Here is a 26,915-nt window from a genome sequence, read left to right on the forward strand (position 1 = left end):
ACTCACTGTAATTTGTCTTGCAGAACCTTCCTGCATATCCATCAGGGCACATACATATGGGGTACCTCCTTGTTGGTAGGCAGTCCCTCAATAGGAATTAGTGGCAGTTTCACTTGACAGTCCATTGTACCCCGGAAGACATTGGCACATGAAGCCCCTTTCTCTGGGGTTTTCGTATAAGTGTCAATTCCTTGGCAGATAATGGAGAAGTATGGGTCTTTTATATGTTCCCAATCTTTGTCCAAGTTATTATCTATGTGTAAGTAAACTCCCACGGTCCAGGTTAGTTTACCCTGTTGGTCTTATGGAATTCCTATCCTGTCCAGGTTCCTCAGTCTTCCTACAACTCTTCCACAAGACTTCCAGAGATCTATCTAATGTTTGGCTCCTCATTTTATTTACTAATTCTTCAGTTGAGGGACATTTGGATTGTTTCCAGCTTCTGGAAAGTATGAATAAATCTGCAATGAACATAGAACAAGTGTTCTTTTGGTATGGTCAGAGCATATTCTGGGTGTATGGCAAGGAGTGAAATAACTAGGTTTTGAGATAGAACTATTCCCAATATTCTGAGAAACAGTGAAATTTGTTTGATTAGTGCAGTCCTGTGCATGCTACTATGAACTTGTGAGTTTATATGTGTAAGAGTTTTTGGACAGTATGGTAACCTGGGACTTGGAAGCCAGAAGCCATGCAACTATGGAAGGAAAAGGTATCCCGATGGAAAGGCATCCTGTGATATGTGGTCCCAGGAAACACAAAGCTTTGAGTTATGACACTGTCCCAGTAGAAGTGAATCTTGAAATATAGGAGGATAAGAACCTTAGAGCTCTGAGGTGGGACAGTGTTCCTGTGGGAGGACATTATGAGAGCCAGCATCCCTAGAACTACATAATTGAGAGAAATCCTCTTCATAAGAGGCCTTGTAGCTCCCAGGGTAGGGCATCCCCAGCTGAGATGAGGAGCTCAGGGGCCTCAGATACACTCCTTTTTTTTTTCCCATTGGTTCTTTTCTTCTTGACTTCTTCAAACAAAAATCATACTAGGCAGGGAATCTGAAGAAAGAGATTTATTGGTGAGTCCAGGGATGGTTGCCCTCTGCTCCTGGGTATGGGCAGCAGAGAATTGTATAAAGGACAGTGCTTAAATCAGGTTCCTTAGAAGGTGGAGCTTTTCAGGGAAGAGATATCCAGATTGAGAATTGATGGGCTTTTAAGTCTTGAGCCTGGGGAGCTCAGGGCTTGGTGGGTGGTTCAGAGATGGGTGAGTTTCCTGCTCACCTACTCAAAGGTTTGCATGTGTGTGTTTTGGGTGGGTTGAGAAACTCATGGATTGGTGAAATTTTGAGATCAGGGATTGATGGATTTTTTTCACCCACATTTTCCTGCCCTGGGCCTAAAGAGAAATCCTTCCTGGCCACCTCTGTCTTTTGCTGAAGCACCATCTCAGGGGGGGGGGGCTTCTAGTTTGGGAGAGAGAGGCTAAAGATGAGGTGCTGCCACTGTGGATAGCTCTTGTGGGGCAGATCCTGCAGTGGTGTTTCACAAAAGTCAGGAAAGAAGGTATCACTACCATGGACAACACCTCAGGAAGGCAGTATGCTAAGGCAGGATAGGTGTCACCACTGTGGACAGCTCCTGCGGAGCAGCTCCTGCTGAAGCTGGAAAAGCAGTATGCTACCATGCATAGCTTCTTTGACAGGTACTTGGCAGCACATGCTTACAATCAAAAGGACACAGAAAATTAGGCTTTCTGCTAAATAGCCAGAGTTAAGATACATGCTCAGCTCCAGCTTTCTATCCCAATGGAGAACTCCCTTGGAGAATTTTCCTCATGCCTGCCCTCATGGTGACCTTTTCCTTCTTCCTCCACCTCTTGGCCCTTCTCCTTCTGGATCCTAACATGACTCATGGTGAACTACTTCTACCTGGCTCTCCTCCCTGGGATCCCAGGCTGGAATTGAAAGTCCAGCCTTCATAACTCTATTCTCCAGTCACTGACTTTTCATCTTTTTATTAACCAATCAGACATAATTGGGGGGGGCATTTTATACAAAACATTGGTATATGGGATTATTCAATGTTCATGACAATGTCCATGTCTGGATATTGTCAGCATCTGGATACACAGAGCTGTATAAAAGACCAATTCCCAACAACTTTTAGATTTCTGATGAACATAGGGCAGAAAAGAGACGAGTGTAAACAGAAGCTACTATTACAAATAGAAAGGCACAGACAGTCTCTGTCAAGGAAAGCGTGGCTGCTTTGGTTGGGGTAAAAAAGAGTTTCTTTGAGGTTTATACCAACAACTCTTATCCAGGATTTTAGAAGTCCTATGCTTAAGGTCATATACCCAGTTGAAAACCATGCAGAAGTACTTGTATGTAGCCTTAACTATCCAGCAATCACTCCAGCAACCCTCATCTGAGAAAAAGATCTCTTCCACATTGCTTAGTACAGGTGGAATCTCCAGCGAATCAGAACCCACAGTAACAAGAAGAAACAGGATGATTGTGTTCCCATAGAGTAGTGAGCTTGATAATGGCCGAGTGAAGAGTACCCATGCTGAATTCAGGGAGGAGACTTGGATCTGGGACTGGAGATCAATGAAAAAAATATCTTCTGGGTTGGAAAGCAAAAGGCAGTTTTACTCTTAAAAAAAATGTAAAGGGCAGTGTGGACAGTGCTGCCATTTCTGATCACTTTATCACTCCAACTTGGATTGTTGGACCATGCACTAACAATAACAAAATAGAACCATCTGAGAGTATGTGTTCATAGGAAGGAGAAACTTGTTCAAATTTCTCTATTGATTTAATTTTTCTTCCATCATCTACCACACAAAAACCTGAAACCCATTGGAATCTTATAGTAACAGAATTGAAATGACAGAAAAAGTAAAAGATACAACTTGAGTCTTGCATTTGCTAATGTTAAATGGAAAAATCCCTGAGCCACTATAAAGACATTACCCTTCATTATGTTCAGGTGTCTGAGTAAATTTTAACAAAGACTGTTCAACACTGAAACTGCTAGAATTACAGAAAAGCTTCAGTAATCAAAGAAGACTCACAGCCTGTCCTGTGTGTTCACTGGATAGGGGGAAAGATTGGATCAGGGTGTGAGCTGTGGAAGCAAGGAAACTGAGCAATATATACTTATATCCCCTTTTGGACATAGTCTTCATGGAGACCATAGATGGTAATCAATTTCTGATTAATTATCTCTTATGATCTATAATACATTCTTCCAACACTATAAAAAGTCCCCATTGATTTTAAATATTGGAAGACAGTAGAGTGGGAAAAACACCACTGAGGGAATTAGGTATGAGGAAAGATATAATTGATATCCACTTGACTGAGACTGACAGATAAAATAATGTTCACCACTGACTTAAGGAAAGCAAGTACTAAGCAAGGTTCTTGAGGCTGGCAAGGTGTTTTCATAGTTTTTATGAACTCTTTGTTTTTATTATAACGTTGGAAAGGCTTTAGCAGACTTATGTAGTTACACCAAACTTCAAAGATAAAGTGAGATTGATTCCTGGAGGAGCGAAAGGGAAGAGCCAGGAAATGGATGATATGTGAAGTCAAATGTGGGAAGTTCCTGAAAAAAATAACTGAAGATACAAAATACTTTTCTCATGAACTATTATATGGCTTTAAACCTTCACCTTGAATTGAATAGAAGGTGAAGATAAGCCTATCTCTGCTCAGTATAGTGATGTCTCTGTATTAATCAGTGTTTCATTCTCTTCTGTGAAAAGAAGTATTATTGGTGGGAATAATTTGTAAGACTGGGACCTTTACCAGTATTCAGGTATTATGAGTTTTAGGCTACAGTTGGAACTAAGATCACAATATAAAAACTGAGCCATCCTGCTACCCCAGGGAATACAACTAACTAGTGGCTGTAGCATTGGAGAACAGGATCTCCTTTGTGGTTTGCCTTGTGTAGGGCAGAGAAAAAGGAATCAGATATACTAAAGCAACTGTTGTTAAAATGAAGGGGTTCTCTGTGGAAAACTTAGTTCTTCCTGTCCATGCTAGTGTTTCCAATGATGATGTGAGGAAGAAATAATAGATGCTAAGATTAAATGCTGTGTTAAATATTGATTATATTTGATTCAGTGTCTCCTTAGCTTTGAACTCCTGAGATAAGCTGACACTTGCACAGAAGAGATGGCAGTGTATGTTCCAAGTGCTTTACCAATGTTAAATCAGGAATCCTATTATTACTTATAATGTATTGGCCCAGACGTTTGGATCATTGTTCTGCCCATATACTGTATATCCCCCTTTTAATGTACCTATCATTATGTAATCTTTGAGTGTTTTGCAGCTTTGAAGACTCATTTAATAAACATGGGAATGCATCTAAAGTATCATGAATTGATGATAATTTTACAAATGGTGCATAGGAGAGGAGATTCTATTAAAAGGTACAGAAAAAAATACAAGCAGATATTTGTTGAAGCCACAGCATTGTGCATTGGAAATTCTAGGGCTATTAATAGGTTACTTCCCTAGTAGTCATTGGCCACAGGAAACCTAGAAGTTTCTAAAAGAGTAAAGATGTTTGCAGCAGGTGTTGGCTTTATTTCAGAACTAAATGAGGCCCTTGGTATTGTGAGGATCATATGCCCCAGTATAGGAGAATGCCAGGGCCAGGCAGTTGGAATGGATGGGTTGGAGAGCAGGGCAGAGGGAGGACATAGGGGGCTTTGGGGATAGCATTTGAAATGTAAATTAAGAAAATATATAATAAAAATGCCTTAAAAAGGTCATGGCAGAAAGGGGAAAAAAAAGAACTGAATGAAAAGGTTCTACTGTTGAGGAAGTTTGTTGCTTTGCCTTTGAGGATTAAGAAATGCAATTTACCTCATGCAAGTCTTATTTGCTCTCAGAAATGTTGTGGATTCAAATGTACCAGGTGTACTTTTCTAGAAGATTCTGTTACTTTGGAGTTATTCACTACATTTGGCTCTGACAGTCTTCTTACTCCCTTTTTCTGTAGAAATCTTGGAGGCAAGGTCTGGTAGGTTTGCTTAAGACATATCATTAAGGAGCAAGTGCTCCAAAGTTTGTCATTCTTAGCCTATTGTACAGCTGTAAGTCGTTATGTTATTTCCTATCTACTACAAGTAGACGCTTTGATAATGATTATTGAAGAACGTGTTTATCTATGGGAGGAAATTCAATACTAGATTCCTTCAGTAAAATAATATTAACAGGTTTTCGACAAGCCCTGTCCCATCTAGTCTCAGTTGGTTTTTTTCTCACAATAACAATGTTCTCTATTGGTTCTGCTTTGTGGGTGACATCATAAATTCATAAAACTGAATGATTACTCCAATGGCTTTTGTTCAAAATGTTCACCAGTGTATTGTACAAGTATATCACTAATGTAGCTTGCATCATTTGTAACTGGGTAGCATTGATGATTTCTTCTTTCCACCAGTTATGTGTAGAGTATCTCCCAATACCAGGATTTCTAGTCAGAAATAGTAAAGCTTCTAATTTTTCACCAGCTCAATTTCTCTGTGTATGATGTCATAGATAAGCTGCATTTCCAGTAATAGGCCTAACAATTAAGTTCTATAAAGTAGAAGATATCCTTGGCTGTAACCTGTGATAGCTGTAGAGTCTGTATGACTCCATTAATGAATGAATCAAAAATAACCCATTTCCAATACTACACATTTTACTTGGTGGCTTAAATATTTAGTTGAACTATCCCCTTTTGTAAGGGGAATCCATTAAATTACATTCTGAAGTGTATACATTTTAGGAAGTTTTAAAGTATTTTTCATGTACCCATACATGTCTATATGATCGAATGATTACTTATACCACTCCATCTTTCATCCACAGCAACTCTCATATATGTCCCATTTGATTTCAAATTCTAGGCATATTGTTAGGCATTTTATAATTACAAACATAATTATGTATATCTAATGATATTCTGCGTTCAAGAATTCCATTGGATTTATAGTATTTTTCCATCTCTTCCATAATACTCTGATGCTTGAATGCTGATGATGTTTTTAAATTTAACTGTTGTTATTAGGCATACCAAAGTCAGGTGCATTTTGACCAGGGGCATATTGTAATGGTCTCCTTGTGCTGCAAAATGTTTTGCTGATGGTGAGTGTTGCATTAATCTGTGGATATAAAGATATATATTTAGAATGTGATTATAAAGTATTCTGGTTCAGTAAGTTGGCCGCTGTAGGTTGTTTTCCAAGACTGGTAATCTCACTGTCTGTGGATAGTTGACTAGGTTTATAGTGTTTGGCATAATCCATTTCCTTGATCACATAATAAGACTACTGATTATCATTCACATTACACTCTATCATGAACAATTCATGTGTAATTTTGAATAAATAATCCTCTATTACCATGATTAGCACTAGGATTTGTGAAATAATGCCATTTGAGAGGAGTTGATAAAATATTGAAGTTTACCTATAGGTTTTGTACCGTTCTTATCTTTAGTGTTCACTTCAACATAGCATGGTGGTAAGGAGTAGATGAAATATAAAAATGAGAGACATAGGGGACTCTCTTTTCTACTTTAATGTTCATGGTACAATAAAGTAAAGTAGCAAAAATAAATGTAAGAGCCAGGTGATCAGCGAATTTTGTTATAATAATGTTTCTATGAATATTAGAAGCTCCATTAATTAAATTTCAGTAACCTGAACATCCAAAATTGAGCTAAAATTTATGGGAAAATGTTCACAAGGACTCCACCATACTTATAGAACAATATGCAACTAAGGAAAGCTGGAAAAGGAAGATGTGACCATTCTCAGCGAAGACTACACAAATTATTTGTGTTTTAAAAGAAGGTCACCTTTGAGAATTTACATTGAGGTTAATGCATGTATATATCCAACAAAAATTAGTAAAAGGGGGGCATAAATGTGAAAGATATTGTGATGTGGGTTATAGAAAATTTGAAAAAAGAAAGGGAAAGAAGAAATACAATTAAATTATAATAATAAAAATAAGAAAGTAGTCACACAGAAACACACAGAAACACACACAGACACACACACACACACACACACACACACACACACACAGAAAGAGAAGAGAGACACAGAGAGACAGAGAGAAATGAAAATACAGCCATGCACAAACACATGCACACATACACAAAGAGAATAGAGAGGTTTATATAAGTATATAAGATTTATATAAGTATATAGAGTAGTAATAATAGAGGTAGTGTAGGATTTTAGATTATAGAATGGAGGGTAGGTATTAAAAGCACATAATATTTATATTGAATAAAATATGTCTTAAGAAATGAAGCTGCTAGTGGGGAAAAATGTAGATTTGCCTTTTGTATGTTACCTGGATGCACAATGTGTTCACTCCTCACACCAGAAATGTATGAGTTCACAAATAAGCAGAGAGAGAGAGAGAGAGAGAGAGAGAGAGAGAGAGAGAGAGAGAGAGAGAGAGAGAGAGAGAGAGAGAGAGAGAGAGAGAGAGAGAGGCACGCAGAAGCAGAGAATATTTATGGACCTGTCTTAAAATAAATTTACATACTACCTGTTAAATTATTTCTTTACAATGACTATATTTTAAGCCATTCCATGTTCATTAGATATATTAGTTTACCAGGGATAGAACACCTCATTTCTTTTTTTAAAACTAATCAGCTTTTTCGGTAGTCTAATCATTCTAATAGACATAAAGTTCTAATCTAGTGTGATGGCTCATTCTTATAATCATTGCGCTTATAAACAGTGGCGCAGCTGGGTAGAAAGTGTCAAGCAGCAGCTGCGTCTGGCAGCTCAAAATCATAATCAGAAGGGTCCCGACAGACAAAGACACTTCCTTGTACAAGGGCATCTTGTACAAGGAACCAGATACATGCTCAGCACCCACACACCACTGGCTGTTTTTGCCTTTTGTCAAGTGGAACCATGTAAAATTACATTTATTTATTATTTCTCATTTCACTGTCCATGCCTGCTGCAGCACACAGGGAGGAGGGGCGATACATACAAGCTTGTATAGAAATCTCCCTGGTTACAGAAGGCTATTGATTTACATAGCTAGTTTTGAGATCTCTCACTTGATTGGTTCTAAGACCATTCTTATTTTGAATGCACACACTCAGCCAATCATAGACAAATGGTGCTAATATAAGTCCCTGAAGAGAGGGGTTTTGCCAGTCAGTCTCCTGGCTGGAGTCCAGCTGTCAGCTGGTTCCAGGCTCTAGCCAGGACCTGACTACAACCTACTTAGCAGTGAAGGAGGACCCATATTAAAATGTGCCAGGAAACAGAGCCAATGGAAAGCCAGCATAGACAGGTACTTGCTAAAAGACTCCACACTCCTGCTTAATTATTTGCTTCTATTTCCTCTTTAGGAAATGTGTTTCTTCTTCCTAATCCATTGCTCTTTTTAAAAATATATTGCTCACAGGGACTAACAGAGACTGAAGCAGTAGTCATGGAGCCTAGGTCTTTGCAAATGTCTGCTTTTTCAGCTTGGGGGTTTTGTGGGATTGCCCATGGTCAGAGTGAGGATGTCTCTGACTCTTTCTGCCTGCTCTTGGGACTTGCTTTCTCCTACTAGGTAGCCTCATTCAGCCATGATTTAAAGGGTTTTTTTGTTTTGTTTTGTTTTCTCGTGTTATTGCATCTTGTTATGCTATGTTTAGTTAGTATCAATTTTCTGAAGAGAAAAGGAGGAACGTATGTTCCAGAGGAGACAGGGAGCAGGGAGGAAGGGGAGATTGCATTTATAATACACTGTATGAGAGAAGTATAAATTATATATATATATACATGATTTATCCTTGAATTTTGGCTTTAATCTGCCATAAGCATCCCAGCCTTCAGTATATAACAGAGACAGGAGAGCTGCTGTTCCATAAACATCTCAGCTTTCAGTATATAACATACAGGAGAGCTACTGTTCCATAAGCACCCCAGTCTTCAGTATATAACAGAGACAGTATAGCTACTGTTCCATAAGCATCCCAGCCTTCAGTATATAACAGAGACAGGAGAGCTGCTGTTTCATAAACATCTCAGCTTTCAGTATATAACACAGACAGTATAGCTACTGTTCCATAAGCATCCCAGCCTTCAGTATATAACAGAGACAGGGGAGCTACTGCTTCTCAGACTCCCTTCATAGACCTATTATGAGAACTGATATCTACATATATCTCTTATCTGGCAACCTAAAACTCTGAGAGAAAAGTCAGAGAGAGCTGAAACATTCACTTTTTTAATAGGTGGTATTCTTTTACTGAAGGTAGATTTTATTTCATAAAATATATAATGACTGTGCTTTCTCTTTTTTTTAAATCTTACTTAGGACTTTATTCTTTTGTTTTATTTTGTTTTTTTATTTTTTTTAAAAAATGGATATTTTGTTATTTACATTTCAATTATTTTCCCCTTTCCAGGTCTCCCCTTGGGAACCTCCTTTCCCATTTCCCTTCCCCCTGTCTCCATGACGGTGCTCCCTCACCCACCAATCCAGTTCTGTCTGTCTTCCAGCCCTAGTCCCCCTATACTGGGCCATCAAACGCCATCCGGTCCAAGGGCTGCTCCTCCCACTGATGTCCAATAAGGCCATTTTCTGCCACATATGTGGCCCAAGCCATGGGTCCCTTCATGTGTACTTTTTGACTGGTGTTCCAGTTCCTGGGAGCTATGAGAGATCTGGCCAGTTGACACCATTGCTCCCCCCAAGGGGCTGCAATGCCTCTCAGCTCCTTCAGTCCCTTTTCCAACTCCTCCATCAGGGACCCTGCATTCAATCCAATGGTTGGCTGTGAGCATCCACCTCTGTATTCGTAAGGCTCTGGCAGAGCCTCTCAGGAGACTGCCATATCAGGCTTCTGTAAGCAAGCTCTTCCCAGCATCTACAATAGGGTCTGGGTTTGGTGACTCTATATGGGATGGCTCCCTACGTGGGGCAGTATCTGGATGGTCTTTCCTTCAGTCTCATACCAAATCCCACCCACCCAAATCTAATCTACACTTTTTCCTTGTCTCTCTAATGAGAATATAGACATGAATTTACTACTACTACTACTACTGAGCAGTCATTAAAATAAAACAAATCACAGTAAGACAAAAGAAAGAAAAAAAAAAGAAGTAAAATAGCCAAATGAAATTATGCAGAGGCACACATGTTCACACAAAAATAAGTGACACCAAAACATAATACCATAAACCATTATCCATTATAGGCATGCCCACAAAAAAGGACATGTAAATAAACAAGAAAACACTACCACCACCACCACCACTACCACCACCACCACCAACAACAACAGAAACAAAACAAACCAACACTGAGGGAGCATTATGAGAAAAAGAAACTCCAAAATGCCTTTGAGTACTTTTTTGTGTGCAATCTACTTCTGAGTTTTGGACCTTTAAAGTTAATTTGCATATGTGATTAAGCTCCACTAGAGGAAAATTTATTTTTCATTTGCTTGCAGTAATCAATTGGCGAGAGCTTGTGGTTTTGTGACAGGTCATGTGCTGACTTCTAGCCAATAATCATCAGGCAGTATAAAACTGTAAAGCTGGCTTCAAGAGTATCACAGATTCTATGTTCTAATCCACAACCAGTCTTTTGTTAAATATTGTTTCTGCTCTGTGATAAATATATTTGTTTACACTTCCTTGTCTGGACACTCCAGTTTTGAAATCAGGCAAGTTAAGAGGCCTGGCCATATCCTTAAGGAAAGAACTTTTATATGAAAATTTCTTTTCAATTTTTTCTTTTGAAATTTTTATTTAATCGTAGCATAGTCCTCTTTGCTTTCTCTCTACATCCTTCTCTATACATATTTTCACTCTTCTTCAAATCCAATTATTTCAATTTGTGCTTCTTATATGTACATATGATATGATGTGAGTACCAAGATATAAACTTTCAACATTTTCAACAAGGTAGGAAAATTAGGAAGGAGACAAGTGGGGTAGAAAGGGACAAATTATTTATTGGAATCTATAAAAGGTCTCAAAACCTCCATTGGGTGATTGGTTTGAATTAAATAACATGGATAATAGGAGCCACTATCACCCTGTACCTGAGGGGTAGTTCCCTTGCATTTCTGCTTAGAGGCTTAGCAGTGTCACTTAATACTTGTATATGCTTTTCTCCTCAGATTTCATCAGAATGGAGTTTAGTTAATTGTGGATAACTAGATTCACCATATTGATAATATTGGAAAAGACATTGAATTAGAAACCAAATTTTAAAGGCCAAATTGAGTTTATGTTCACATATTTATATGGCATGAAATCACAAGCATCCATTATTACATAAAATAGTAATTTATATGGTCCGGTAGTAAATTGTGTAACTAATAGTGGATGAGTTAATTTTGTAAATTCTTGAAATTTCATTTAATCATTTTTATTCAAGAAATGCACAAGATACTCTATCTGATTCTTTATGGTGTTCCTTAAGAAATGGTATCTCTTCGAAAAAAAAAACCTAGTTAATTAGATTAATATATAAATTTGAATTTGTATATTCAGAGTGGTATATTTATCTAACAGTACTTATCCTGTGAGTATCTTCCTGTTTTCACTTGTATATTTGATTTTAAAAAATCAGTTTTGTCTAGTGATTTCTTCAGAAACAAAACATATTTGAAGCTGCAATCTCTATCTCTATCTATCTATCTATCTATCTATCTATCTATCTATCTATCTATCTATCTAACTATATTAGAAAAAATGTGATAATTTTCTTAAGAAATGCTACATCACTCATATATCAGACCCACACAGAAGATGTGTCATTGTAGAGAAACAATGGGCAGGAGGGAAGGAGTGTCTCCTATAGCCTGTTTTAAATGAAAGACCAAACATACATATTTACTAACTATATCTGCTTTATTTTAAGGCCATAGATTGTCACATAATTTATTAATGTTTATAACATTGTGTACAGTTTTGAGAAATATAATATAGTAAGTAATTTATGTGGTAATGTTGAATAATTATCTTTCATCATTAGATATAAGTGATGTATTTTCCTGTAATTGTCATGATCTGTTTTAGAAACAGTTCAATATTACTATACATGTCAAAGTTTTCTATTAGGGTATATACTATGGCTAGTTCAATAACTTCCCACAACACATGAGAAATTTGACATAACTCCACTCCTTAGTCCAAATTCTATACTTTGCTAGATGTCTACCAAGAGAAAATGGGTAAGCCTTTTTGTTCTTTATAGTCTGCCTTTTTTATTTGCTCCCATGTATTAAAATATGCTACCAACTTATTGTCTTGTTTATGATTATTATGCCTGGGATGAAATATCATTACCAAAAGCAACTTGGAGAGAAAAAGTTAATTTGGATTATATATTGTCTTGAGGTTTCTATTGCTGCAAAGTGACACCATAGCCATGACAAATCTAATAAAGGAAAACATTTCATTGTGTCTGACTTAATAGTTCAAAGGTTTAGTCCATTATCATCAAGAAGAAATGTATGGAAGCATGTAAGCATGGAGGTGGGGGTTGTGGGTCTATATGCCCTGCAGCATTCAGGCAAAGAATTTAGGGAGGGAGTCCTTATTCTTGCTGTTGTCAAGATGAGATTGTAGTTTTAAGAAGTGATTTTAGGGGTTTGGAAACCTACCAACCTCACTCCTATTCCAGTCCCATTCTTTCAGCTCACACTTGCCCTAGAGCTCTCATGCCTTCAAATCCAGAGCTGTATGACATTTACAGTACTGGTTTTGGCTGCTAACAGGAGGAATCACCTTAAAAGATCCTAGAACACATCTGTGTGTTGACTCTTTTTTTTAAACGTGTATTGGTGTTTTCCCTGTATGTTTGACTGGGTAATGGTATCAGATCTTGGAGTTATAGACACTTGTGAGCTGCCATGTGAGTGCTGTACATTGAACCCATGTCCTCTGGAAGAACATTCTATGTTCATAACCACTGAGCAACCTTTCCAACCACTCTATGTGTTGACTTTTAAGAAACACTTTCCAGAAAACTTTACCTCAATGGTATTGTGCTATTCTTAATCACAGCTGATTTTCAGCATCCATAGGCCTAGCACAGTAAAAATCTTACTTTAGAGATCTGGTCTCATGTTGGTTATAGACAATACATCAGTTAAAGCCGATATGACACAAAAGATTCATCACAGAAATGGCTTTGTAGAGTCTTTGCTTCTCTCTGAAACATCACAAGCCAGGACACCATCACCTGTTGTCTTAAAAACTCCTATGCCATATTCACTGTAAAGTCAACATGCAATGTCTTTAGTTTCCCGAGGTTTTAATCTCCTTCCAAAATCCTATACAAAACAACATGGTCAGTTCTGTAACAGCAATAACTTACTCTTGGCACAAATCTCTGTCTTAGTTAGGTGTAGTGTTGCTGTTATGAAACACCAACATGAAAAACTACTAGGTAAAAAGATTGGGTGTGTTAGTTTGTACTTCATTATCATAGTATATCACTGAAGGAAGTCAGACCACAAACTCAAACAGAAAAGGAAACTGGAAATAGAAATTGATGCAAAGGATATACATAGGTATTGCTTGCTGGGTTATTCTAATAGATTATTGATCCTACACTCTTATAAAACCTAGGACCACAATTGCCTGGGTTCAATGAAATCAATCACTAATTAAGAAAGTGCTCTATAATTTTGTTTACAGACACTATGTAATAATAAATGTTCTGTCATTTTGTAGAACCCATATGAGTTCACTGTTATCATGTGTTTTATTACCACTCATATACCAGGATTGCATCACATAGTGAATTGCCAATTCAGTAGTATTGGAGTCCAATCTTCAATTGTATTTATATAGAGAGTCCAAAGTTCTTATTAAGGGAAATATTAAAGACTGTTCTGTATGGAGTGTGGAAGCAGATAATAACACAAGATACTGCATGTCTCCCAGAGAAGGACTAGTTATCAATTAAAGGAGTACAGGACACCGTGAATACAAAATGGACCTCAAGAGTACCCACATGAACAAGGCTAATATATTAATATACATAACTATAGTATGTCTCTACCATAGTCAATTATTCAGTTGGAAAATTAGCTCCTGTGGCCTAGACCCTGGAAGAAGAGTGACAGCAGGCCTGGCCCACATGCCTCACTTGTCATATCAGGGCAGCGAATATTTAGCATCATTTACTTTGCATGCATAGAACTTCAGGATACTCCCCACCCATTTCATCTCATAAATCACTCCTGGAAAATTGAGAAACAAATTAAATATCCACCTTATATCACAGAAGATTATCCTGTTCATATGATGATTGCCAATAGGCAATTGTTTATATTGTATTACTACTTTTTGATTTCCATAGCTTTATTATAACCCAACATATAAGAAATGGTGGAACAACATTATGAACTAACCAGTACCCCGGAGCTCTTGACTCTAGCTGCATATGTATCAAAAGATGGCCTAGTCGGCCATCACTGGAAAGAGAGGCCCATTGGACACACAAACTTTATATGCCCCAGTACAGGGGAACGCCAGGGCCAAAAAATGGGAATGGGTGGGTAGGGAAGTGACGGGGAGGGTATGGGGGACTTTTGGGATATCATTGGAAATGTAATTGAGGAGAATACGTAATAAAAATATTAAAAATTAAAAAAGAACAATTTATTGTGGACTCAAATAGACCATAATGTCTTTTTGTTTGAAACCTTTAAGACTTATTACATGTTCAAACCACAACAAGTCACAAGGTTTACATAGAAGAAGAAGCCCGAAATATTTATAAACTAAGAACACAAGAATTCACTTCTCAAGTGACACAAAAGACATACATTTTAGAGTACTTTCTTATTAACACACAATAATTTCTGGCAGACATTTTCATACCAGGTGCTTTATTCTTCATTCAGAAAATATCATTAATCTACTTCTAGGAGAAACATCATTCTCATGGAATGTGGAGAATTTTATTGGCAATAAGGAAGTAAAGTAGATTCCAAATTGGATAGGATTCAGCCTAAAGTCTCTTCAATCTTTTTTACTTACCAACTACTGATATTTACAGTATAAAAGGAAAATAGAAAAAACAGAATTCTACAGATATTGCTTTCATAAATTACAATTTTCATGGCTTTCAGAATTTTGAAAATGTATAATTCTGAGAGGTGTGAATGATTATAAATAATTTGTATCAATTTGGAAATATAAATTTCAGATATGTGTGCATGATGATAAAATTTATGCATCAATTATCTAGACCTTAATGTCTTTTAGAATATGATCCTAATTGAACTGTTACTCCTCACAGTCCATATTTTACTATTAATTTTATTTTAAATAAATTTTATGTTTATGAGTATTTTACATGAATTTATGTCTGTGTGTGTTTTACATGTGTGTCTACTGCCCACCAAGGCCAGAAAAGGACATCAGATCACTTGGAATTGAAGTTATACAAGTTTGTGAGCTACCAAACGTATGCTAGTAATAAAACTCATGTCCTCACAAAAAAAAAAAAAAAAAAAAAAAAAGTATAATTACAAGGCCTTTACTAGTATTCATGGCACTGCTTAGAGAGATCATTTTTATTTAATGTGGGTCTGGTTGAGTTCTAAAAGTTATCAAGTGGTGATACTCTAAGTGTTTATGGTGGGAATTTATACAAGGACAGTGTGGACAGAAGGTTATTGCTGAAACTCAGTGCTTATGTTTGGCTTTCTTTAAGGAACTGTTCAAGAGAGAATAGTTGAAAAAGGATGGACAATTTATGGGCCGCATTGAAGAAGTTTGAGGGGGCAGAGGAATGGAAATATTAAGTGTAAGTATGCTGTAATCGTCTTACAATAAATGGTAAGCTTATATTCAAATATATGTCGAAATAACATGAATTTATGATATTAGTTATACAATTTATATTTTTTATTCTATTATTAGTTGATGCATTTAAGTTGGAGCCATTTGATAAAGTCTTTTATACTGTTGATATTTTACTGTGGCTTCTCTTGTCAATACAGACGAGAATGAAATACTTACGTGTCCATGTCTGTACCCATGTAATGATTACTTATGGACAAAACTTCATACTCACAAAACTATGTCAATGGTATATTTGGTGGAATAATAATTCTTTGCCTGAGTTTGTGTTTTGTATACAACAAAATTAATGTACTGATATTCTTGTATTTTAACATATTAATATTTTATTAACTCCTAACATTTTAAAAGGCCAGTACTGTCTTGACTTGTTCTAAATTAGTTCACAAGACATGAAGGACAAAAATTAGAACACCAATGTTTCTAGTAAGTCTTCCTGTAGCTACATATCTCATATTACCATGCGATGATATTTATATTTATTTTCTTTTTCTTTTCTTTCTTTTCTTTTGGATTTTCAAGTAAAGATCATAGCATTCAATAAATAAAGAACTTGGTCAGTTTCCTCAAGTACTTTGAAATGAATAATTATTTGGGTAAAGGAGGCTCTGGGAGAGCTGCCTGCTCTTAGGGCAGTGATCTTCTCCTCTGCACTTTCCCTGAATAATTATACACACTCTATTGTGAGTGTTTTGTAATGCAGATATCTTTATGTCACTTATTATCCTATAACAGGAAATGAACAATTTGGTTCATTGATCTGAAGTTATTTGAAATTTTTTTTTTTTTTTTGTAGTTGTGGTTTGGTCATTGATCCTGCTACTGGGCTGAACAGAAATTCATTCATATATCCTCAGGGTATATAACATTCAATAGAATCACAGTCATTGTTTATTTTTAAAAATTTCCAGACTCAAAAATCATTCTGTATTTAGGTTTAAGTACTGTAGTCTGTTGTCTGTATATTTTCATAAATATATAATATTTACAATTTTTGTGTAATGTTACACTTATGTAAGAACTTTATGACCCATGAATGTGTTCAGTTTTGAGAACATGTCATATTTTTTTTCTTCATTGGTATCTAATACAAATGATCTTGGATGGCTATAACATGGTATAACTGTTTGATATACTGAATGAAAGGTCTGCTATTTTAGTCATGCTATCTTCAAACCAAGAATGTGGAAGTACTTCACAGTTCAGCCTTTGCTTCATATTAGCAAGATTATTTTAGAAACATGATTTCTTTAGATTCTATTTGAATATTTAGGATAGTTATTTTTAAATCCTTTTTGTGATTATAAAATGCTTAATCATTTCTTCATTCACTTCCCTCATTTCAAACACTTTTATATACTCCTCTTCATTTGCTTTCAAGTGCATTTTGTCCTTTTAAATTTCTTGTTATACCATGTATATCTGTACATGGAGATAATATATTCTCCTAGTATTTAACACTTCTCAGAATATGTCCTGTTCCTTTGGTTTATGAAATAATTCTGATATATTTGTAATGTTCTCTTAGCCTCTTCTTGGGGAGTGTTTTGTAGATCTATCTACTGGGACAAAGCTCAACAACCCTTTTGAGCATTTTCATAGGTTGTAATTTTCTGCAAGGGTCTCTCTCTGTTTCAAAGGGAACTCCCATTCATGGGGGTTAAAAAATTGTCTATCTGTAGGTATTGGACAATGTTTAGATTGTTATTAAAGATTTAGGATTTAGTAAAATTATAAAAGTTAGTAGTTTCTCTGCTAGTAATCTTGACTGTGTTAGCACACTATAAGTAGCTAGGTTTCAACTACCAGGCATGTATTCTTTTTTTCTTTTTCTTTTTCTCTTTAATTTTATATTTTCTTTATTTATATTTCAAATGTTTTCCTCTTTCCAGGTCTCCCCTTGGGAACCCCCCTATCCTATCCTCTCACACATGCCTCTATAAGGGTGCTCCCCCACCTTCCCACCTATTCCTGTCTTCCCGCCCTAGCATTCCCCTGCGTTGAGGCATATAACACCCTCAGGCCCAAGGGCTTCTCCTCCCACAGATGTCCAACAAGGCCATCCTTTGCCACATATGCAGCCAGGACCACAGGTCCCTCCATGTGTATTATTTTGTTGGTGGTCCAGTCAGCAGCACATATACTAAAATTGGAATGATACAGAGAAGATTAACATGGCCCTTGCACAAGGATGACACACAAGTTCATGCAGCATGTATTTCTTTCTGATGCTGGAAATGTATTTCTAGCAGTTAGAAAGCTATTGATTACTTCCAAGGGATACATTTCACTATGGCACCCTCAAGTTTAATGTGAGATGCTGATGGTTCTTGTGGTTTATAAGTCGTAGCTTAGAGGGATTTCTTTTGAAATTTTGCATAGCATATTCTTGTACCATGTAAGCTAGTCCTCCCGGAGGAAACTTTCAGGACTGTTTGAGATCAGGGAATACTAAGGCCTGGATATGTTGTTTCAGCAATTGTGGTACACTTCCACTTCTAGGGTGCAGCAACAAACAATAGAAGTACCCTGTGCATTGGAAATTTCTTGTACAGACAGAAGAGCAACTCAAATGATGGCTTCTAATATGTTATTGGGGTTTTGTTTAGTGAAAGGAGCTAAGATGATTAAAAAAATTCATTAAAACTCCATATGTATATTTATTTACTCTGATTTATGTGTATTATCCATTTTTTTTTGCTATAGAGTTGATATAATTCCTGATGACTTTTCAGAAATCCTAATTATTATTATTTTTCCTTCTCCTGCCTTTGTTTTTACTTCCTTCCATTAATAGTTTTATTATTTCTGATCTGATCAACTTTTTCTTTGTTTCTCTATGTGAATTGCTTTGATTTCTGAAACTGGAGGCTATATATAGTGGTTTTTTTTTTTTTGGAATTTTTATTGCCATGTTTTGTAAAAGACAAAATACTGAAAGTATGGGGCAGATAAGGTATAAATAAAGCAAAATATAAGGACAGAAAGAAAGGAAAAACATTAGAGAACCAAAAGATGAAAAATGACATGTTGATGGAAGACTATGTGTCGGATATGATTATAGCTAGTTTGACTAGAATGAGAGTAGTGATAGTGTGGAGAGTGAATGAAATAATCATTACTATAAACATATTCTAGTAATATTTGTGTTTTATTTATAAATGTGAAGATATACATATATTAATACAAGCTAAATTTCCTAAAGCAGCCATATTGACCTATACAGTTAGAATGTCATTCCTGTTGAACAATGAAACCTATTTGGAAAACCAGTGAACTAAAGAATATTGGATATTAAGGCAAAGTTGAATTAATATAGACTAGTGTTTCATAAGACCTGGTTAATGTTTGACAAAGTAATTATGGTAGATTTCGCTGTACATCTATTACTCCACTATTTCTGTGTCTTTCACAGAGAACAGCATAGACAAGTTACCATTTACTGAGGTGTTGTGGCCCGCCCGCAGTCCGCAACTTGAACGGTTCAACTGAGAATGGCAGTTCGAGCTGAAAAGAGAGGAAGCTAGACGGGGCGGAAGAAAGAATTGGGCCAAGACGATTCCATGTTCAAGGCCCACTTTTACTAATTCCAACATTCAGTTATAAAGGAAGGGGGAGGGAACCCAATTTCCCACCAAGTAACTCGGGGTCCAGTAGCAGGACAAACACGTGTGTGTCTCCAAGCAGCAAAGCCGACAGGGTCCAGCAGTGGGCACGGCAGAACGAATGAGCAGGAAACTCTACCCTTGTGCAAGCAGGTTCAAGCAGGTGGGGGAAGGGAGACCACATCTCCTCCCAATAGTTAACAAAAAAATAAAATAAGAAAAGGCTGGCCTGAGGCAGAAAAATTGTCTATGCTAAATAGTTCTGCCTGAGTTCTTAGGGCTAAAGAAAAAACCTGTTTCCGTGGGATTCCCTAATGGTAAACTGTATCTGGCTAAGACTGTCTTTATTATCCTAGTAAAGCACTAACAGAATAGTGCTGAGCTGTAGGCTCTGACTTTACAACGCTAATTAGTGCTGAATAGGTAACTACCTGGTTGCATTTTAAGTAGGGCGTTGGAACCCTGGCTAAGTTTGACAGAACAAATTTAGAATAACACTGAGTTGATATTCCTCTGCAATTTTGGATGACAGGCAGGGGAACAGGGAGAAGGGGCAAGACCGGCTCCTTAGTACAAGGCCAATTGGCTTTTTTATTTGGGTGGGAGGCAGTGAAGGGCTTGCCCTTTCAACAGTACGATCTCCAAACTCTCTCCCCCCCTATTAATTAAGTCTAAATAGGCAACGCTTAACTGAGGTGACCAAATGATTTTCTCATCCGTAGATGAGTGGGCCTTTAACCTTGGCTTGGGTGGACATTGACTTGATTCCTCCCGTGGGTGTTGTCAGGACCCACATCTGTGGCTCTTGGTATCTTTTGGGGAGGGGAGGCAGAGCCTTAGGTATTTTTGGTTTTTAGCTGGAATCAGATACCAACCTCCTTCAAATCAGGTGTGTTGCACAGGGAACTCAGAAACAGTCAAACTGGACCTTCCCCCGCAGTAATCCCCTGCGCCAAGTGGTAGCCATACTGTATTCGTATGATCACGAATCAGTATGCGCAGGTCTGAGTCCTGCGCGGTCTCTAGTGGAGACTTGTCAACCTCAGATTTAGCAAGGCCTAGAAAAGAATTATGTCATTAGTAACACCACGAATTGTGGCTAAAATAGGAGCTGGAAGTCTTTCCTCCTCATCCCTGTTATTCCCTAGCCTGAGGAACTAAGGAAACCTTGCAGTAACATCAAGGGTGAAAAGCCAGAGGTCAGCTAAGGGACTAAGCCCGTCTATCAAAATAAGAACTAATCTCTATAAATATATGAAATTTCTACTTCCCTAGCTCTCTTGGTAAATCTAAGTTCTATCTCAGACTGAAAGCCACGTGCTGGAATGTCCTTGGAAGGGAGATAGCAGTAGCCACCTGTGTGCTCTTGGGGGAGGGGAAGGCACCCCTGCAGGTCTTGCGGGAGAATGTAGATTGACCTACTTGAAAAAAGAAAGAGATCTAGACAATGAGAGAGTAGCAATGCAAATTTTCTTTTTGGAGAAATCCAGGTACTTATTCAGATGCAAATTGTAAAGTTAAAGCTAGTCTCCGGCCTCCTGTAGGGGATTTGGCTCAGAGGAAAACAGCGTTTCTGGGAGCTTCCATTCCCAGCTGAATTTTAAGCACAAGAGGAATTTTAGTCTTTAGAATGATACTTACAAGAAGAGACAGGATCTGTGTTTACCTGACGAATTAATCTCTCTGGCAGCCACCGTGCTCCATCTTCATCTCGTGAAAAAACACAAACCGAGCCTCTTCCCCAGATTAGAACTGGATCCGGACCCTTCCATTCATTAGTCAGGGGGTCCTTCCATTTTACCAATGCATAAGAATTAGAAGTAACTGGATGCCAATGGCGATCCGCTGCAGACTGACCTTTAATGTCAGTTTGCAAAAAGTTTAGGACAAATAAGGTGAAGGCAAGATGAGCCTTTGGTGACCTTGGGGGATATAGCTGCCCCTCTTTTGTTTTAAAAAGCCAATTCTTTAAGGTGCTATGAGCACGTTCAACTATTCTTGTCCCATGGGGTTGTAAGGAATTCCAGTTTTATGTTTGATACCGAATTCTTTACAGAATGCAATAAAGTTTTTACTAGAATAAGATGGCCCGTTATCTGTCTTAATAAGTTTAGGCAACCCCATGGCATTAAAGGCTTGTAGGCAATGAACAATTACGTTTTTTGAAGCCTCCCCTGTATGCAGAGAAGCAAAGAGATATCCTGAACAGGTATCAATGCAAACATGTATATATTTTAGTTTTCCAAATTCTGCATAATGGGTTATATCCATTTGCCAAATATGATTAGGCATAAGGCCTCTAGGATTGACTCCTAGATGTGGCACTGGAGATAATATAATACATTTAGGACATTGTTTTACAATCATTCTTGCTTGCTCCTTAGTGATCTTATGTCGGAGCCTTAGGGTATGGCTAGAGAGATGAAACCTTTCATGATCACGTTGGGACAGAGCAACAGGATCGGAAACTAAAGCTTCTCCTATTAGAGCTCTGTCAATGCGATCATTACCCTTGGCCAGAGGCCCAGGAAGACCAGAGTGAGACCGTATATGGCCAATATAAAACGGATTTTTCCGGGCAAGAATGATGTTTTGCAATTCTGAAAATAAGGATCCTGACAGTGTATTGAAGTTAAACGTACCACAGGTTTCCAATAAGGGTACTGACTGAGCAACATATAAACTGTCAGTAAAGATATTAAAAGCCTCATGTACAGACTGAAAGACCTTTAGTACTGCTGTTAATTCGGCTAGCTGAGCCGAGAGACCAGGAGTTTCTACGATAACCTGTTGATTATTAATAAGATATCCAGCTCGCCCTTTAGAGGAGCCATCAGTAAAAATCAATAGAGCATTATTTAAAGGCTGTAAAGAAGTCATCTTAGGAAATATCATATCATGTACATTTAAAAATTTTATCAACCTGTCTTTGGAGTAGTGGCTGTCTATAGTTCCATTAAACCCTACTTGTGCAAGCAACCAATCTGTACTATGCTGTTTCAGCCAAGTGTCCTGACTTACGCTGTAAGGCTGAACAATGATATCTGGCTCTTTTCCGAAATAAGTCAATGCCTGACTTCTTCCAGTGATAATTATCTGAGCCACTGCTTCATGATATGGCAAGATATTACATTTGGGAGAAATCCTCTAATGTATCCACATTATAGGAAATTTTTGACATAGCAGTCCTGTAGGCACATGAGTCGTATTAAAAATTAACAGGTGCAGCGGCAAGGAGTAATCTATATAGGTAACGAATTGCTCTTCAATAGACTTTTCCACTAGCTGTGAGGCCAGCAATCCTTCTGAGGTTAGGGATGTAGGGGAAGGGGGATCAGAACTCCCTTTAAGAATATCAAATAAAGGTTTCAACTCCCCTGTAGTAAGCTTTAAATAGGGGCGAAGCCAGTTAATATCACCTAACAATTTTTGAAAATCATTTAAAGTCCTTAAGTTATCTCTACGAATAACGATCTTCTGGAGAAAAACAGCTTGATCAGTGAGTATAAAACCCAAATAATTATAAGGATCCTGAGTTTGTACCTTTTCAGAAGCAATTTGCAATCCCTTATCAGCTAGGCCTTTTTGTAAACCTTTATAACACAAAAGCAATTCTTGGGAGTTCTTTCCCACCATCAAGACATCATCTATAAAATGAACGATGTAAATATTTGGCCATTGTTGTCTAACAGGCTGAATTGCTTTCGCCACAAAGTTTTGACATAATGTGGGACTATTAGCCATCCCCTGTGGGAGAACTGTCCATTGATATCTTTTCATGGGTTCCTTGAAATTTACAGAAGGAACACTAAAAGCAAATCTCTCACAATCCTTTGGATGCAAAGGGATGGTAAAGAAACAATCTTTCAAATCTATAACAATATTATAATATCCCTTAGGAATGGCTACTGGGGAGGGGAGCCCTGGTTGTAAGGTTCCCATAAGTACCATGGTTTCATTAACCTTTCTTAAATCTTGTAATAGTCTCCATTTCCCAGATTTCTTCCTGATAATGAAAATGGGTGTATTCCAGGGAGAATTAGACTCCACCAAATGTCCTGCTTCTAACTGCTCCTGCACTAGCAAAGAAGCGGCCTCTATTTTCTCTTTAGGTAAAGACCACTGATCCACCCACACCGGAATATCATTATGCCACTGAATTTTTTCGGCGTGGGATGCAGGCAAGATAGTGGTCGCTATTGAAAATACTTTAAACCTCTCATGTTAGAGTGGGGTTTAAGATCCTCAAAGTTCTTAATTCCCTGTCCTTTCTTTACTACTTCATGACCAGGCAGGAGTCCCTGCCTGAATGTCTGTTCAGTCACCATCTCCTTAGAACTGCACAGAATAACACCCATCTGTGACAACAGATCTCTTCCCCACAGGGTCACAGGAAAATTTGACATAACATACGGCTGAATCTTTCCTGATTTCCCTTCCTCATCTCTCCAGGTTAGCAATTTGGAACTACGTTTTGGGTTACTGGCGTACCCAATTCCTTGAAGGTGAGTCAAGGTAAGAGTCAAGGGCCAGTTTGAGGGCCAGTCCTGCCCTCTTATAATCGTTACATCGGCCCGGTATCTATTAATCCTTCAAAGCCTTTTCCATCAAGAGTCAATTTAAGGTTAGGTCTCTGATTAGTGATAGATTTCACCCAATTTACACCAGAGGAGTCAAAATTATTTTGTCCTTCCTCATTTTCAAGGAATCTATACAGTGACTGGCGTAAAGGGATCAAAGTAAGTTGAGCAATTTTCTGATTAGCAGGTATAGTTATAACACCACGAGGGCAAGCAGCTATGATTTTAAGTTCTCCCTCATAATCATTATTTATAACACCTGGATAAATCTGCAGGCCTTGTACAATAGAACTGCTTCGTCCTAAGAGAAAGCCACAGGTTTCTATGGGCAGTGGTCCAAAGACTCCGGTAGGCAGAGTTTGGACTCCCACTTCTGGGGTTAATACTGTGTGGACAGTGGAACAGAGGTCCAGTCTTGCATTTCCTGGGTTTAACCTGACAATCTCAAGAACTGATCTTGTTGGCTGGGCAGCAGATTTATAGCCCCATAAGCTGTCTTCTTTGAATAACTCGGGGCCTGGGGCTGACCCCTTTCCTCGTTTCCAGGCACCGGGCGGCTCAAAACCCTTGGTTTATGCTTACAATCTTTTGCCCAGTGGTGGCCCTTCCCACACTGGGGACATATTCCTGGGGTACGGCCTGTTTGTCTACCCTTGGCGCCCTTGTTCGTAGGACAATTACTTCTAAAATGATCCAAACTTCCACAATTAAAGCATGCATTATTCCCTCGTTTCCTCGAGAACATTGCTTGCGCATAGGTTCCCTGGGAGAACTCGCAGGAAGGCCCGATGTCTGTGCAAAGACAGACATATCCTGCCAAATCTGTCTGTCCCTTATGCGGTTGAATTGCAGCTCGGCAAATTGTGTTAGCATTCTCATAAGCCAGTTGCATAATGAAGGGACTACCCGTGTCTGGGCTTCCAAGGATTTTACTAGCTGAAATCAATAGCCTGTCCACAAAGTCCTGATATGGTTCATCAGAACCCTGCCAAATGCTAGCTAAACTTCCACCAATATCTCCTTTAACTGGCAACCTTCCCCAAGCACGGCGTGCGGCTGTCACAATTTGCGTGTACACTGCAATGGGAAAATCAATATGATTTGTCTGTCCCTCATATGGACCCTCTCCTAAAAGCATGTTGTTATCCCAGTTTGAGTTACCAGCCTGAGCATTAGAAGCAGCAGTTTTCTTACTGGCATCTCGCCATTCAGAATCCCAAAGCAAAAAATCTCCTCCTGACAGGGTAGCCTTGGAAAGAGTCTTCCAATCTGAGGGGGTTAAGTGTGACTCCACAACTGTGTCCAATAATGCTTGAGTGAATGGGGCTGACCATATTGCACAACAGCTGCCTTTAACTCTTTTATCAACTTGAAATCCAAGGTCTGGTAATGTCTGGCCCTAGTATCTTGCTGATCAACTACCTCGACCACAGGAAAGGCTAGCGTATTAGATGAATTCTGTCCTTTCCCATGAGCCTGACTCACAACTCTTTCTAGCGGCACCTGGTGAACTACAGAAGAGTTACTCTTCTCTGCTTCTGAGATCTTTTTTAGTTCCCGAAGCTCATTAGTCAGCCTCTGAAGCTTAATCTCAAACTCTAACTCGCTTAGCCATGTGTCCCTATGAGTAGCACCTCCCGAAGTGGTGATTATAGGTGAAGCAGGAGATTCATAAGAGGACCAATTCTCATTAAGGTAATGGGCAATTTATCTGAGTGATTTTTTGTTAAAATTCAGTCCATCATCAGAGTTTCCACATTTATCAATTTTTGAGTTAAGAAGATCTTTTTCTGAGGAGGCCTTCTCTGATAGGCACTCCTCCTGAGATACCACAAGCTCCGCCTGAGGGCAATTTAGCCCTGGAGAAGTTGCATCTTTTATAGCATCATTTACGAGCACCCAGAGGCCTAGGGTAAAATTATCTGTCTGAGCGATTTTCAAGGCCTCACCAACTTTCTCCCAGGTTCCACAATCTATCATTTCTTCTTCTTTGAACCATGGGCAACAGCTATCTATCTTATCTAAAAAATTTCTTACTAATTGTACTTCAAGCCTTATTCCTCTGGCCTGAAACAACTCCTGAAAACTAAAAACAACCGCCTGATCCATGACTTTAAACCCTTCCTTCTTCCACCTAAACAGCTTTCTAAAAAGCTGCGGCACACCACCTGTTTCCGTATCTAGTTCCGATTAACAAGCTGCTGACCCAAGTGGAACCAGTGTTGGGTTAGCACTGATTCAAACTTAATTCGTATCCTACCACATCCACAGCAACACTTTACAAAACTGAAATTTTAAGCTAGCGCTAGCACGTGTACCTGTCCGTTGCTCCGATGCTCCCGATATGAAGATCCTTTCCTTTCTTGTGGAGCTCCACACAGCAGCCGTTTCTCTTAGCATCCCTTTGCCATTCTTCAGGTCCCAGTTCTGGCGCCAAACTGTTGCGGCCCGCCCGCAGTCTGCAACTTGAATGGTTCAACTGAGAATGGCAGTTCGAGCTGAAAAAAGAGGAAGCCCACTTTTACTAATTCCAACATTCAGTTATAAAGGAAGGGGGAGGGAACCCAATTTCCTGCCAAGTAACTTTGGGTCCAGTAGCAGGACGAACACGTGTGTGTCTCCAAGCAGCAAAGCTGACAGGGTCCAGCAGTGGGCGCGGCAGAACGAATGAGCAGGAAACTCCACCCTTGAGCAAGCAGGTTCAAGCAGGTGGGGGAAGGGAGACCACACTGAGGTATCAGTCCTGATGAAAGGAAACAAAAATTGACATAAAAGGACCACTTAAGAGGACAACATCTGAGATAGTGTAGAAGAAAACTCACAAGTTACATGTAGTATGTTCCAGGGA

At 38.4% G+C, this 26,915-nt stretch overlaps 1 long non-coding RNA gene and 1 other non-coding gene across 41 annotated transcripts in view; both read left to right on the plus strand.

Moving 5' to 3' along the window:
* The window catches only part of LOC115030329 (uncharacterized), a 301,725-nt gene that overhangs the window by 216,471 nt on the left and 58,339 nt on the right, over positions 1-26,915 (plus strand). For 37 of the 40 annotated variants that reach the window (XR_015047882.1, XR_015047883.1, XR_015047871.1 and 34 more), the window contains 2 exons: positions 15,734-15,826; positions 23,940-23,992. This is a non-coding gene — a long non-coding RNA (uncharacterized LOC115030329). Of the gene's footprint in view, positions 1-15,733; positions 15,827-19,297; positions 19,651-23,872; positions 23,993-26,915 lie in introns of those variants that run through there. The other 3 variants (XR_015047876.1, XR_015047892.1, XR_015047889.1) reach the window with 3 other exon arrangements.
* Positions 18,002-18,108, plus strand: LOC115031702 (U6 spliceosomal RNA). Its single transcript, XR_003837362.1, has one exon. It is a non-coding gene; the product is annotated as a U6 spliceosomal RNA (small nuclear RNA).

This window comes from Mus caroli, unplaced genomic scaffold (genome assembly GCF_978045245.1).
Source record: "Mus caroli unplaced genomic scaffold, Mus_caroli_1 scaffold_8, whole genome shotgun sequence".
Taxonomy (NCBI): domain Eukaryota; kingdom Metazoa; phylum Chordata; class Mammalia; order Rodentia; family Muridae; genus Mus; species Mus caroli.